Source organism: Apaloderma vittatum, unplaced genomic scaffold (assembly GCF_000703405.1).
Source record: "Apaloderma vittatum isolate BGI_N311 unplaced genomic scaffold, ASM70340v1 scaffold2763, whole genome shotgun sequence".
Lineage (NCBI taxonomy): Eukaryota > Metazoa > Chordata > Aves > Trogoniformes > Trogonidae > Apaloderma > Apaloderma vittatum.
The window spans coordinates 128,675-140,793 of NW_009706350.1; the positions used below are offsets into that span (position 1 = coordinate 128,675).

Below are 12,119 nucleotides of genomic sequence, written 5' to 3' on the forward strand. Positions count from 1 at the left end.
CAAGCCGGTAGCGCTGCTGGGAGTTGTTGTGGCCAAGTGTGACCTGGCATTTGACCTGATTGAATTTCATGATGTTGGCCTTAGCCCAGTGATCCAGCCTATCTAGATCCCTCTGGAGAGCCTCCCTACCCTCAAGCAGATCGACACTTCCACCCAGCTTGGTGTCATCTGCAAATTTACTAAGGGTACACTCTATCCCCTTGTCCAGATCATTGAGGAAAACGTTAAACAGGAGTGGCCCCAGTACTGAGCCCTGGGGGACACCACTCATAACCAGCCACCAACTGGATTTAACTCCATTGACCACAACTCCTTGGATAAGGCCATCTAACCATTTTTTTAGCCAGCAAAGTGTATGCCCATCCAAGCCAAGAGCAGTCACTTCCTCTAGGAAAATGCTGTGGGCAACAGTGTCAAATGCCTTACTAAAGTCAAGGTAGAGGAACATCCACAGCCTCTCCTTCACCCAACAAGTGGGTAACTCTGTCGTAGAAGTGGGTCACCCTGTCATAGACGCATCCCACAGGGAAGCCAGCTGCCTCCCTGGGGCCTGGGTTAAGGATGTTATTAGGAAGCTCTCAGGTCTGGTGAGGCTTCCTGATTATTACCCACTTCTGGTAATGCAGATTGGCAATGCTGAGGTATAAGAGAGACAAACAGAGGCAATCAAAAGAGACTTCACGGCACTGGGGCAGATGTTACAAGGATCGGGCGTGCAAGTTGTGTTTACCTCAATTCCTTCAACTGCAAGGAGGAATACTACTTGGCTTAAAGCATGGTGCCAACAGTCCAACTTTGGGTTTTTCAACCATGGGGAGATCTACACAGCACCAGGCCTACTGGAACAAGATGGAGTTCAGATGACTGTAATGGGAAAAAGGATCCTGGGTCATGAGCTGGCGGGGCTCACTGAGAGATCTTTAAACTAGATATGAAGGGGGAAGGAGTTACAAAGATATCAAATGAAGATGACCCTGGGAAAGGCATAACAACATCAGGAGCAAAACCATTAGTCCAGCTAAAGTGTAACTGTACTTCACAGAGGACTTCAGGTACTTCATCAGGGGCTCAGCTCAGATACCCTTATGTGAACGCCCTCAGTATGGGCAATAAACAAGAGGAGCTGGGGATGCTTGCGTGCCTGTAGTGCTGTGATCTAATTGGCATCACAGAGACATGGGGGAATGACTCCTACGATTGGTGTGTTGGATTAGAGGGTATAAGCTCTTGAGGAAGGACAGGCAGTGGAAACAAGGAAGGGGTGTTGCCCTCTATGTCAAGAATGCATGGAGCTACACCCAGCAAGTGATGATGAAAAGACCACGTGCCTGTGGGCCAAGGGGAAAGGAAGGGTAGGAGACATTACAGTGGGGGTGTGCTACAGGTGACCTGACCAGGAGGAACAAGTGGACAAGGCCCTTCATAGACAGATAGGAGTTGCTGCTCATTTACAAGCCCTGGTCCTCATGGGGGACTTTAACTACTCCAGCATCAGCTGGAGAGACAACATAGCAGGGCATAAGCAATTCAGGAGATTCCTGGAATGCAGTGATGATAACTTCCTCCTCCAAGTGAGAGAGGAACCAAAAAGGAGAGGTGCCATGCTAGACCCTGTTCTCACCAACAGGGAAGGGCTGGTGGGCAATGTGAAGTCATGGGCAGCCTTGGTTGCAGTGACCATGAGATGGTGGAGTTTAAGCTCCTAAGGGCAACAAAGAAGGGGATGCTCAGCAGGCTCAAAACCCTCGACTTCAGAAGAGCTGACTTTGGCCTCTTGAGGAATCTCTTTGGTAGTGTACCATGGGAAAAAGCCCTAGAGGGACTGGGAGCCCAGGAAAGCTGGTTGACTTTCAAGGATCATCTCCTCCAAGTTGAAAGGCACTGCACCCCTAAAAGGAAGGAATCTGGCAAAAACACCAGGAGACCTATATGGATAAACAAAGAACTCCTGGCCAAAATCAAATACAAAAGGGGAATCCACAAAGGGTGGAAGCAGGGACTGGTTACCTGGGACGATTACAAAGAGATTGATCGTGAAACTAGAAACCTGGTTAGAAAAGCTAAAGCCCTGACGGAATCAAATCTGGTCAGGGACGTTAAAAATAACAAGTAAGGATTCTACAGGTATGTGAAAGAAAAAAGAGAGAGAACATGGGGCCTCTCTAGAGAGATACAGGTGACCTGGTTATCAAGGATATGGAAAAGGCTGAAGTACTCAATGACTTTTTTTGCCTCAGTCTTCACTGATAATCACTTGAGTCACACCACCCAAATCACGGAGGGCATTGGCTGAGTCTGGGAGAGTGAAGAACCTCCCAGGGTAGGGGCAGATCAGGTCCGGGAACACCTAGAGAACCTGAAGGTGCACAAGTCCATGGGACCTGATGAGATACATCCATGGGTCCTGAAGGAACTGGCAGCTGAAGTTGCTAGGCCACTGGCCATCGTATTTGAGAAGTCGTGACAGTCTGGTAAAGTTCCCACAGACTGGAAAAAGGGAAACATAACCCCTATTTAAAAAAAAAAGGGAAGCAAAGAAAATCTAGGGAACTACAGATCAGTCAGCTCCACCTCTGTGCCAAGTAAAATCATGGAGCAGATCCTCCTGGTAACAGTACTAAGGCACATAAAAAATAACGAGGTGATCAGTGACAGCCAACACGGCTTCACTAAGGGCAAATCATGCGTGACTAATTTGGTGGCCCTCTATGGCAAAGTTACAGCTCTGGTTGATATGGGACGAGCAACTGATGTCATCTGCCTGGACTCGTGCAAGGCATTTGGCCCCATCCCACATGACATCCTTGTCTCTAAGATAAAGAGACACAGACTTGATGGATGGACCACTTGGTGGATAAGAAACTGGCTAGAGGGTCGCACTCCAAGAGCTGAAGTCAACTGCTCAATGTCCATGGAGACCAGTGACAAGTGGAGTGCCTCAGGAGTCTGTTCTGGGTCTGTTCTGGGTCCAGTGCTGTTCAACACCTTTTTCAAGGACATAGACAATGGCATCGAGGACACTCTCAGTAAATTTGCCGACGACCCCAAGCTGTGTGGTGCCGTGGACTCACTTGAGGGAAGAGATGCCATCCAGAGGGACCTTGACAGGCTTGAGAAATGGGCCCGTGCAAAGGGCATGAGCTTCAACAAGTCAAGATGCAAGGTCCTGCACCTGGGTCAGGGCAATCCCAGGCACAAATACGAAGTGGGTACAGAGTGGGTTGACAGCAGCCCTGAAGAGAAGGACTTCCTCCTTGTTGTTGATAGACGAGAAGCTCAACATGAGCCGGCAGTGCACTTAGGCAGCCCAGAGGCCAACCCTGTTCTGGGATGCATCGAGTGTGGCCAGCAGATCAAGACAGGTGACTCTCCCCCTTTGCTCTTGTGAGACCCCACCTCGAATACTGCGTCCAGTTCTGGTGCCCTCACCATAAGAGGGACGTGGATCTGTTGGAGAGTGTTCAGAGGAGGGCCACAAGGATGACCCAGGGGCTGGAGCACCTCTGCTACAAGGAGAGGCTGAGAGAGCTGAGACTGTTCAGCCTAGAGAAGAGAAGACTCGGAGGGGACCTTATAACTGCCTTCCAATACCTGAAGGGAACCTAAAGGAAGGCTGGGGAGGGACTTTTTATGAGAGTGTGCAGTGACGGAACAAGGAGTAACGGATTCAAACGGAAAGAGATTACATTTAGGAAGAAATTCTTCAGTACCAGGGTGGCAAAACTGGAACAGATTGCCCAGAGAAGCTGTGGATGCCCCCCTCCTGGAGGTGTTCAAGTTCAGGTTGGATGAGGCCTTGAGCAACCTGGTCTTGTTAAGCGTATCCCTGCCCATGGCAGGGAGGTTGGATTAGATGGTCTCTAAGGTCTGTTTGAATCTAAGACATTCTATGATTCTATGATTCTAAATAGGTCAGCATAAAACTAAAAGTATTATTTCATTTGCAGGACAGTTCCAGTTCTGTGTGGGACTAAGGCACATGATGTAGCTAGGATGCTCTCAAACAGTAAGCTAAATGGAAGCTTTAATTGCGATTTTTTTTCTTCCTTCTTCTGTAAAGCTAACCAAGGTTTTTCTTGGCACTTCATATTTTAATGAAGAGAGGAAATACCTAGCCAGACTCTTAGATTCGCTGGAATCAGTAACAAAGGTGCCAGTGGCCTCAGAGCAGATATTCCTAACAAAATGTGGTATTGTTGCTTTTTGTTTATGAAGAATTCTGAATCAGACTGGCATCTCTTCTGTGTTGTGGAGAATCGGAAGTGTTTTATACCTTTCAAATTAACTTTACAACATTGACTGAAATAATCTTTTAAACATACAAATATAAAAAAAAAACGTTTAGTTTTCTATTTTCTATCAAGGAATGTAAAAACAATTTAGATGAAACATTATATCCAGAGAGTTTGATTATGGGGGGAAAAGAAGAGGAACTAGAGAGAAATTATTTTGCATTTCCTTGATCAGATATACAATTATGCTATAGAAGAAGGCTCCTATGACTGATTATTCTGTTTATTAGGACTGGAAGAAGGCTTGATAAAAGGGAAATTAATTTGCGCATGCATCACTTGAACTAAGCTTATTTAAACTGATTTAAGTTGACGATAAACACAATTCATGCTACAGAGATTTGAGATGCTTGCTAATTTACATTGTAGCTCACAGAGTAACCAATAAAAAAAAAAAATTAATCATCTCAGATATAACAAAAATTGCAAGCCCACTTTGTTTTATTACAGTGGACACCTTGTTTGGAAGAGTGCCCTTCCTGTTCTGCACAAATTTTATGAGTAGGCAATAGCCACATTAACCCAATCTCCTGAATCATTTACTAGAAGATACAGCACCATAGAGCCTGGGGAAGCCACCTCATGCGTGAAGGTCTGAACACGATACAGATTATTCAAAGGCTTTGCCCAAGTCAATACAAAGACTGTTTTGAGACATACGGCACAAATGGTTGCACCGATGCAAAATCGTGTGTGCTGCAGCTGTTTGCCTCTGCTCCTTAGCTGGAGTTTACTGTCCCTCACAGTGAGCAATAGACTGTCTGATCTCTCCTTGCACTGTCTGAAGTTAGAACATCCTGGTATGTTCTAACAGGCTTCTGCAAGAGCTGGCTGGAAATGGACTTTGCACTGAAACAGTCGGGGACACTCGAGCATGCTGCTCTTTTGGTTCAGGTGTGGGCTCCGTCATAGCTTAAAAGACCTCAGCTTTTTCTGTGGTGATCATTCACACTCCAGTGATACCATTACAAGTTTATCAAGTCAGTGTAATCACATTTATGAGAGAAAAGCTTAAGCAAAAGTACTTTGTTACAAAGCCAAGCATGAATCTGTGACCTCGGTCTGTAAGTAAAAATGGAGTATCAGTGATGACATGCTTGTAATTCTATTTTGATTAAGATACCTGAAATTTCCCCACTTCATGCCAAAAAATGACATACTACTTCTCACTACTAAGCAAACTTCTGAGAAAAAGCAGTAATTTAGTTTCTTTTCAACTACACCATTCAAAGAGAAGATTAGACTGTAAAGTATCATGTGAAAATGCTTAATGGCTGACTGAAGATGGACATTTTTCTGAAATTAACTGATGTTAACTTTATATTGGGCACAAATCTTTAGCATGCACCATCTATATAATAGTATGGTTATCCATAATTTATATTCATGTTCCATTAAATCAATGCAGTTCAGGTAGGAACAGCTCGTAATAATATGCAAATAGCAATAGAGATCCTATACATCTCCAAGGCTTAATGTATAGAGAAACAACTTATTGAAAGAACAATTACATGTTCTGTTTTTGTGTGGGATGACTGCACGAGACATTCAGATATTTAGAAGTATATTTAACTAGACTGGCTGTCTAGTAATTCCGTTTCTACAGCATAGGAACTCAGTTTCAATTCACCTTTCAGTGAACTAACCTTTTAAAAGCAGGAAATCCTATTCTTCTTCAGACGAAAACTGTCCTAATCCTGTTTGGGAAGCAGTAGGTTTACTGCACATACACAGTCCCTCGTTACACAGTGATTTTAAAAAACCAAACAATAATCGTATTTCATTAGCAGTAGTTCAGAACACCATAAAAGTAAGGCTCAAAGCAAGTGTCTCAGAAGTTGGCCGCAACTGAAAAAGTAGTTTCTTCATTTCTCGAGCACAAAGTAAATGCATAAAAAATGTTATCTAATAGAGAAGTTCATGTTCTAGCTATATACTTTCTTCTAACTTCGCTGAAAGGTGAAAAAAAGACTTATTAAGCAATACTTCATGAATAAAACCAGAATTCAGTTAACTACGATTCACCAAGTAACAAGAGAAGTGTCAGGGAATATATAAATAAAACTGTGCTTTAGCCTTGAAATAGCTGCAAATGTAAAGAATGTTTATTTTTATGTTATTTAAAATATGTCTATTTTAAGAAGTATTATGACAGCAGTTCACTATTTTTCAGGGAACAGACACAATGTCATGTGACTTTTAAGAATAATCACACACTATTTATAACGAATGCTGAGTAGACAAAGGGAATAGTTCATGTGTAGGCCCACAGGTGCATATTATTTGTTGACAATCCTTGAAAAACAATTTTAGAAATCCAAATCAATAGAGTTTATTAACTGAAACAAAGAATTACATTATAAAGGGCATTGTTTTAAAGTAGTTCGGTTTTTCTAGTTCATAAATCTCACTGACCAACAAAATGATTTGGTGAGATCTAGTGCCAACAGCATCTTCTGTCACCATAAATGATGCCTGTGATCTTTTAACTTCCTTGCGATCCTTTTACTTCCCAGCACCCCCAACACAATCGAGCAGTGGCCTTGGTCACTCCAGGAGCAAATATAAGTGAGAGCAATACCATCCATAAATAAAATAAACCATTAAAAATCACTAATTGTACAAAAATTATAAAAGTTGTGAAGGAACAAGTATGCACTTGCAAGCCAACTGTTTGATGATAGTTTCTTTCACTTCTTTTACTTTCCTTGTATAAAATGCAATGTTCTTCTTGGGTAAAAAGAAAACATTACGTCAAAGACACATCACCTTAATGTTGACCTATATATAATGAATCTTCTCATTCGTACCAAACGAATGCTTCTAAAACGTTTCTGAAAAAATAATGTTCTGAAAACATTTTCCAAAAAGAATACTGAACACTTTCTTATGCTAACCTGTGCCTGTGCACTTCTACCAAAAATAGTCAAAACTTACACTATCGCATTTCATTTGAGACATTCTCCAACCGTGTCCATTTCAAGCTCCTCGAACAACAGAAACCTGTTCAGTCAATCAGCTGGTATATTTGAAATATCTTCCACATACATCCTGCCCATCTCCACCTTAAATTCATACAATAAACATCAATCTAGTACAGGGTGATCTCTTTCCTCCCAGGTATCATATGGACACCCTCACTGTTTCTGCCTGAGCTCCTCCAATTCTTCATGTTTCCACATCTAGGCTTGCCTCAGTTCTCCTTTTCATCTTGCTATTTACAGTCTAAGGTTTTCTAGTTAATATGCTATAATTCTCTACACATTCATACAACATATCACATGTAGTCAACGTCTTGTCATTGTCACTCCAGTCATATCAATAATAAACCAATTCAAATGCATGGGACAAAATTAACATGACCATATTTTGTTCAAAAATATTTTTGTCAGCCTTGATAGTGATCTGGCCATGATTTTCAAAAGCCACTAACCTGGGGATATAATTTTGGTGCCTACCTAGTAGCAAGTACTGAACCGGTCAGACACTCATCACATAAATTTTTTGCCCTACCTTGAGCAACTAAACTAATAAAACACTGGACTGAAGATATTTCTACAGTACATTCCCAAGCACAAGGGAAGATCCACTAAAAATCATCACTAACTTTTAAAAATCTTAATATTTTGCTCTGCTTGTAGTTTTCCTCTGATGAGTTCAGATAAGTGAGTGCTACAGACTGCTCAAGCAGAATTGCCCCGCTGCTCCTAACAATTCTCCAAAACCCAACAAGGGGTTTTGTCCTAGTTTGAGACAAACAGAACCAATTCTCTTCAGTAATTTTTACTTTTCAGCTCAGTCTCTTCTAAGACTGCACTTTCTGAAGTTAGCAGCATGTTTTTGCAGACAGTACCTGCTACTAGAAGTGATAAGTTTACACTTATTGTCAAGGACAAGAGCAGCTCTCACTTATATTTGCTCCTGGAGTGACCAAGGCCACTGCTCGATTGTGTTGGGGGTGCTAGGAAGTAAAAGGATCGCAAGGAAGTTAAAAGATCACACCTATAGGGAGCAATGGACAGGACAGGTGACCCAAAAACTGACCAACAAGGTATTTTTCATATACATGTATATTTCATATACATCATATTCAGTATAAAGCTGATGGATCATGGGAGTTAAGCCTTCTTCTTCAATGCTTGGTGTCCAAGAAGGACTCTGTCCATTCTTCCACCCTCAATCCCAATCCTGAGCTCCCAAAACCAGCTCCTGTATCCAGGTCCTCCCTGCCACTGCCCAGTGCCACCTGCTCCGCAGCATCAGTGGTTATTGCTATCAGGGGGACAGTCAGGTTCAGAATTGGTTTTGTATATATCTGTATATATTTCATTATTTTCATTATTTCCTTATTTTCCTTATTTTCTTATCAGTACTGTTATTGCTTTATTAAAGCTGTTTTAGTTTTTTTTTCCAATCATAAGTCTCTCTGCCTTACTTCGTTTTCCTTCCCCTTTGGGAAGGTAGAAGGGTTATTAGAGAGCATCAGCCATTCATTTAGTGGCTCGCCCAGCCCCAACCCTTGTAAAGTTTCTACAATATTTAATGTCAAGAAGTCACATGAAATTTTCCTAGAGTTCCTTTCTTTGAAACTTGACATCTTCTGCCTGTATTAGTTCTGGCTTCACCCTAGACCAGTTAGAGACATTTTCTCGTGGAGAGGAAAGTTCCAGCGTTACTATGAGATGGAAAAGTGCTAAAGCCTGTACCGTCACTCCCGGTTACCAAATCTCTGGCTAGTGTTAAGAACAGCTGTGTGTTTCAGGAGGATAATATGAAACAGATCCTGGGGATTTGCCTGATCTTCAGAGCGACAAAAATTAAGATGATTGATGATCAATGATTAGTTGTGTATCTGGTGAAAAGTTGAGAGGTTCTGGCATTTGGAACAGCAGCTCACTTCTCCATGGTGAGAAGTGGCCCTATTTAAGCGAATAAGCCTCCTCTCACTGACATGTGGTTACTCTCTTTGGGTAACCTGGGGCAGGTAAAAAGCTTCTCTAGTAAACTGGGAGGTGTTACAGAAACAGAAGAAACACAAACTCAGCTCTACATATGGACACCCGAGTGGAGAGGAGAATCAGTGGCCAAGGAAACAGGCAAGCGAGGATGTGAAGTCTTGTTTAGGAGATGTCACTTTACACTGTTGCAGAGATTTCCACTACTAAAACATTAAAATCAGTACCTCTAACTTTTCAGGAAAAGAGAGACAGAGAAAAAGAAATAGAAGATGGTACTTGATGTTAATGGCACCATTATCTCTCAGAATTACTGATAAGCCAAGGGGACGAGATTTAGGTAATACGCTAGCAGATCCCAGGAGCATATGTTGTTGATAATATGAGATAAAGCAAACCACCAACCACATGAGAGAACTGGATCATCTGCTCCTTAAGTGTGCATTTGTAAAATATTAAAAAAAAACTATGAGGGACATCCACCTGAGAGATGTAAGTTAGAAATTCCATTCAGTCAGTAGTAACACGTGAGGTACTCCCAAATTTTATTTCTAGAATATTTTCTGAAATACCAAAAATTATAATTGCACTCTGGATCTGTACATTCAGTATGTAAAGCTGAGTTAATCACAAGCACAGAACTTCATTGGTCCAGTAAACTAGAGGAAATTTCTGCATTTGGGAGAAAGTACAGAGACAAAACTGTGGATGGACTCTCCCTTTCAAAGGCCACTATTAAATAGTCCAAAAAAGGCAATCTATGGTGAAAAATCACACTCTAATACTGGGTTAAGAGTGTAATTAGACTGAAATATACATTACACATTAAGCAAACAAAAAAACAAGAACCTCAGCTAGAAATTAAATTAAATAGGAAATTTTGTGCTAAAAAATAGACAAGAAAGCAGAGGGCTTCCAAATTCTAACTCATGTTTTAAAAGAATACAAATACTCTGTGCAAAAACTGCAAACAACTAATATATATTTTCTTCCCTGTAAGTAGAAAAACATCATTTTTACAGATAAGGAGGTTAAAATGAATACCAAAAGACAACTTTAAATTAGCACACTCAGATAATTTGTGTCCGAGTCCTAAATGTGTTTGTGTGAGTATCATTTCAATGATGCTAATTTTCAACACATATTGGAACACCAGAGAAATTCTGTAAGACTGCTAGCGTTTTCTGCCAATATTTGAAGATGGTAAGTAGTATGATCTCAGTAATTATAGAGCTCTAAACCACTATTAATCTCAGGCAAAATAACCAGCAAACTGAAAAAGGATATATTCATTGGGAAATTACACGAATAAAACTGATGCCAGTCAACCTTGTTTTATAGAAACTTGGTCAGTAAAACAGAAAGTTTGATTTAATCATCTGATAAAGTTACACGCTATGGTCAAGAGAAGTGATGCCATAAATGAAACAGACTTTTGAACAGCTTTTAGCTTACAGTCTCACAACATTCAGAGCAATAAATTATTAACAGTATCCTCACATGTGATTAAGATACAGATATAAAATCATGGAATCATAGAATGTTAGGACTTGGAAGGGATCTCTAGAGATCATCCAGTCCAAACCCCCTGCCAGAGCAGGATCCCCTAGGGCAGCCACACAGGAACGTGTCCAGGTGGGTTTTGAAAGTCTCCAGAGAAGGAGACTCCACAACCTCTCTGGGCAGCCTCTGCCAGGGCTCCATCACCTCACAGTAAAGAAGTTTCTAGTAGCTGTTAACAGTAGCTGTTAACAGGAAATAATAATTGAAGAAGAGTGCTCTACATTACTCCAATAAAATCATCCAGTAGTAGCTCAAAACCATCTTACAGTACCATTGACAATACAAAAATAAATATTGTTGATAGCAGTCATGACACAAAGAAATGTCAGATTGGTCAGTAAAGGTAGCAGAGAGGTTATTCAGAGTAATAAGGATTGCTTTGTAAGATGGGGACAGTGCATTACAGCAAAGTGGACTCACACAGATGTGCTTGTTATAGGAGCACAGCAACAGCCTCTAGTCCATTCCAGGCAGGTAAAAGAGCTCAGGCCTAACGTCAGCAACTGGGCAGCACTGACACTGCTGTAGGTACGGTGGTATGATAGATCTTGCCACTGACATATTTTGGGGTTATTTCCTTCCACAGCAACCACTTAACACCAGAAACCCTGCAAGAATCGTACAGTACGTCTTTGCTTTGCTTTCAACCTGTAGCTTAAAAACCAGCCCTGAATAAACATAGACTTTTTGTCAAACTTCTCTATTTGAGAGAGCTGGACTCCCATAGCCTTAAGCGACAGTACTGGTAAAAGTACATCAGCACGTACACCCACTAACTGCACTTGTAGCTTCACTAGGGAAAAAACCTGAAAGGCAGCTGGATAGGAAACCGCGTACCCGAGGCAAGCTCTCATTCGGTGACTACTTTTGGCTTACCTGGTCGTGAGACCTTTGAGCTGCTGAATGCTGCTCCTCGCAGGCTGCTGTCAAGAGTCTGGGGGTTTGAGTTACCATGGAGATCACCGCATCTGACAGCTGAGAGGGCTGCAAGGAGAGACAGAGGTACCCGTCAAGCCAGTTGCCATCACCTCATCAAAACAAGAGCATTCGACTCCTTTTGCCTTTGGCATTCGACAAAGTACTGGCTCCCAGGTCAGGAGCTTTGGCAGGACCGTAAGGGGAGAAAACCCAACACACACCGCAGAAAGAGAGGCAGGGGCAAGCCCCAGCAACTCACAGCACTTGCGCACTTTGCAGAGCTGTGCAGAGTCGTGTACTTTTTCAGGAACCTGGAAGAATCCTAAAACATCCTGAGCTTGGCTCAAAAATTTTCAGCCTCTTTGGTCAAGTATAACATCAGCAAACAATT

The 12,119-nt window shown here is 41.9% G+C and overlaps 1 protein-coding gene across 1 annotated transcript in view; it reads right to left on the reverse strand.

Moving 5' to 3' along the window:
- The window catches only part of TBL1X (transducin (beta)-like 1X-linked), a 93,001-nt gene extending 81,187 nt beyond the window's left edge, over positions 1-11,814 (reverse strand). The window contains exon 1 of the mRNA XM_009865744.1: positions 11,687-11,814. The gene's annotated coding sequence lies outside the window, so the exon portion shown is untranslated. The remainder of the gene's footprint in view (positions 1-11,686) is intronic.
- Positions 11,815-12,119: the final 305 nt, after the last annotated feature.